Raw genomic sequence first — 3,703 nt, 5'->3', positions numbered from 1 at the left:
TCAAGCATTAACTCCCAATTTTGACGCAAAGGATACAGCAGATGCTCAGAATTTCGAAAAGATGGGTGTTTTGCTTGGTGAACTGAAAGAGTTACTATCGAAGCCAGCTCCAACTTCGTTTTTAACTCAGAAGTTACATAGTTTGGATCAAGCCATTCAGAAAGTTGTTGCTCCAATTTCGAAGTTTGCAAACATGTTACCCACTGATGCCCCACCTGTTGTCAGAGGGGTGCAAGGGGTAGAAAAGAAAATTCAAGTCACAACACCTATAGTTCCAAAGGTGAATACAACAGAAGCTATCAAGAAAACAACAAAACCAATAGTGAAAGGAATTGTAATTGGTCCAACAACTGGAGGAGGAAGTTCAAGTTCTTCTAAACCAAAACCTTCTGAAGATGATGGAAAAGGGAAGGGGATTGTGATTGAAAAATCGAAAGAAGAGAAGAAGGCCGAAATTGAAGCTGAAATGGAGAAGCAAAGGCAAATACAGAGTATACTAAGACTTCGTGAAAGCGATCCACCTGGTATCGAAAAGGGAGATCCAAAGAAGTTGTACAGTTATGAGAATATTGAAGCAAGAGTTGCTTACAATCACATGTATGCATTTGAGAAAAAACCTAAGAAAAGCTATTCTATCACTAACACTGATATGAGTCAGCTTGACTTTCCAGTGAATGAAATGATGTTTATCATGGCTCAGTACAAGATAGTTGAGAAGTTCGACAATGAGGATGATTATATCCATATGAAACTTAGGTTTCATACAGAATTTTCAGTATCATGTTGTAAGAGCGAACAATCAAGTATGTGACTTCTCGGTTGCTGATTTTCCTCTAATGAACTTGAATGATCTGATTCAAGTTGCATTAATTTTGAAAGACATGGAGGCTTCACAACTTCAAGGGACTGACAAAGATGTTTTGAGGCTTGGTCTTGCCCATATCAAAATCTTCATAGACAATTACTATGATTGTCTAGCATTGACTGATGTGGAGTTAGCATCAGCAATGGGAAAGGAAGTGAAAGTTGCAATGGAATTGTCGAAGACTCATGCTGAACTAAAGAAATATGATGATGGGGAGATATCCTTAAAGCCTTTTGGAATGGTCTTTGCTGGAAAAGACAAGAATGGCAAAGCTAAGAGGTTTTTATTCCAGTCTTTAGAGATAGAAAGATATACGACTTCGCAATATACGAACTTCATTGTTCGTATGAATAATTGCAAGAAGAACAATGATGGAGAAAAAGTGGAGTTAAGGAAGATAATGACATGGTACTCAGAGATACGAAGGATGACGCACTTTGCTGCACAGATTCTTACGAATTGAGAAGTTCGACATGATTACAAAGGAGGAGATTGTAGAGTCGAAATATCTTGTAATATGTCGAAGTCTTTGTATTTGTCTGTTTCGTATGTTTCGTTATGTATTTGCTAAGGCATCTTGTTAACGAAGCTTAAAGTCTAGCCTTAGTATTTTTTGTACTTTCAGCCTCCTATAAATAGGAGCTGAACATAGAGTTGATAGTAGAGTTTTCCCATTTTTACTATCGTTTTGTACTCGTGTTCATTGGAAGTAATATGAGCTGAACTAGACCTTATTTACTTCTCATGTTCATCTTTTACTCTGATTTGATTCTCATACTCGATTAATCACAACTACAATATACCAACTATAAACACATTGGGACTAAAACTCTCCGATTAAACATTTTCATACAACTATACTTTTAGAAATAAAATATATATTTTTTAGTAAAAGTATAGGTACATGCATGCATGATGGTATAGTGTCACATCTAAGAAAAACACGAAAAATAAAAATAGATGAGTTGTACACTATGATTATACCTTGGGACATGTAATCAAGTCTGGGAGGAATATAGCCTGATCAACTATATTCGTCCGAGAAGTGACTAGCATATGCCAGGGGATAGTCGTAGTGGACAACAAGTCTAATAACCTAACTTCACCATACAAGAAACGCGCTAAGAACCAAACATAACCTTTAAAATACTATAGGAGTATTTTATGTTGCTTTAGCGCAATATTTCTAGATTCATTATGTGCCTCTTACACCCATATTCTCGCCCAGACGTCATGGCAGGATTCCACTTACCAGGAGACCCCTACTTTCCGAACCACGGAAACGGAGGATGGATAGAAGAGGAACCAGAAGAAGATCCCGAAGAGGTGTTCGAGGAGGAACTAGAAGAAGACCCCGAAGAAGCTGAAGAGGAAGAATCCGAAGAAGATGAAATTGAAGAGGAAATGGAGGAAGATGAAGACGAAGAGGAGTCGGAAGAGGAGCCGGAGGTCATCAATCCTCCTTACATAGCCAGGGTGCTCGCGAACCGTTTTGGCTACGACGGGCCTGAGCCCCATTGGGCAACGGTAATCGAGAGATGGATCCGTCAACAGCGACAACGATCACCATTTGGCGATCAGTGGGGTTACTACGACCTCAATCATGGGGGACCGGCTGACAGGGCCCTCCCAGTCGTGATCCAGCAAATCACGAACCTGGGGGACCAGAATAGGGAAATGGCGGATCGAGTTCGGGATCTCAACGCTGTTGCAGAAGCCACCAATGCACGTACTAGGGATTTGGAAAGAGACTTCTATCCCATGGACCAACTCATCGAGGACCTTACCGCCGCTCGGGCGGAGGTAAGGGAGTACCAGGAAAGGCACGCGGCTCTCGAGGATAGAGTGATCGTGGCCGAGCACTGGATTACGGAACTACAGGGTGCCTCGACTTCGTCTCAAGGGCCACAGGATACCGGTCGTCGTGAGTAGGGCTCATACTACTCACCAGTCTTTATAGATTAGGCTTACGAGTATGCGTTGGTGCTACTCTTCTCTATGTGTAGGATCAATCCTGTGACTAAGTGATAGGGATGGCAAAAAACCCGAACCCGACGGGAAAACCCGATTCCCGAAGATTTTAGGGCGGGTCGGGGCAAGCTTATCGGGTTTGGGGTCGGATTTCGGGTCGTTATCGGGTATTTTTTTCGGGTTCGGGTCAGGGAGTGGGGATGTCTGCCCCGACCCGCCCCGCCCCGAATATATATATATATATATATATATATATATATATATATATATATATATATATATATATATATATATATATATATATATATATATATATATATATATATATATAATTACATTTCAGCCCTTCAAACCTCTAACCCTAAAATCACGCATCCTTTTCTCTCCATTCCAATTTCCAGCCGACAACAAAAATTGACATAATCAAATTTTCATTTGTATTCTCTTCTCTCGATCGGAAAAAAAAGTGGAGTTTCATCTGTATGCTCTTCTCTCGATCGGAAAAAAAGTGGAGTTGTCGACCCCTCGGAAGTCTCATCTGCCTCGTTCGTTTTCATTTGTGGCAGGCAGGACCGCAGGAACCATAAATAGTAAGCAGCGAGCCAGCGACCTGCAATCTGAATCGAGTTCTGATCGATGCTAGCCATCTACCTCGTTCGTTTTCATCTCCTCACCACCAGCGATAACGACCTGCTGATTCTAGTTCTAATCTAGTCGACAACCATCCAGGTAAGATTACTGTTTCTTTCCTAATTCGATGTAGCACAACTGTTCTGAATCTGTTCTCATGATCGCATCTAGTCGAATTTCAGCTGATTTGAGTTATGATTTTTGATTAATTTGATTCAATTTGAGTTCTGATCTAGT

This window comes from Lactuca virosa, chromosome 5 (assembly GCF_052849685.1).
Source record: "Lactuca virosa cultivar CGN04683 chromosome 5, Lactuca_virosa_CGN04683_v6, whole genome shotgun sequence".
In the NCBI taxonomy this organism is placed as follows: domain Eukaryota; kingdom Viridiplantae; phylum Streptophyta; class Magnoliopsida; order Asterales; family Asteraceae; genus Lactuca; species Lactuca virosa.
This window is presented reverse-complemented; position numbering follows the sequence as displayed.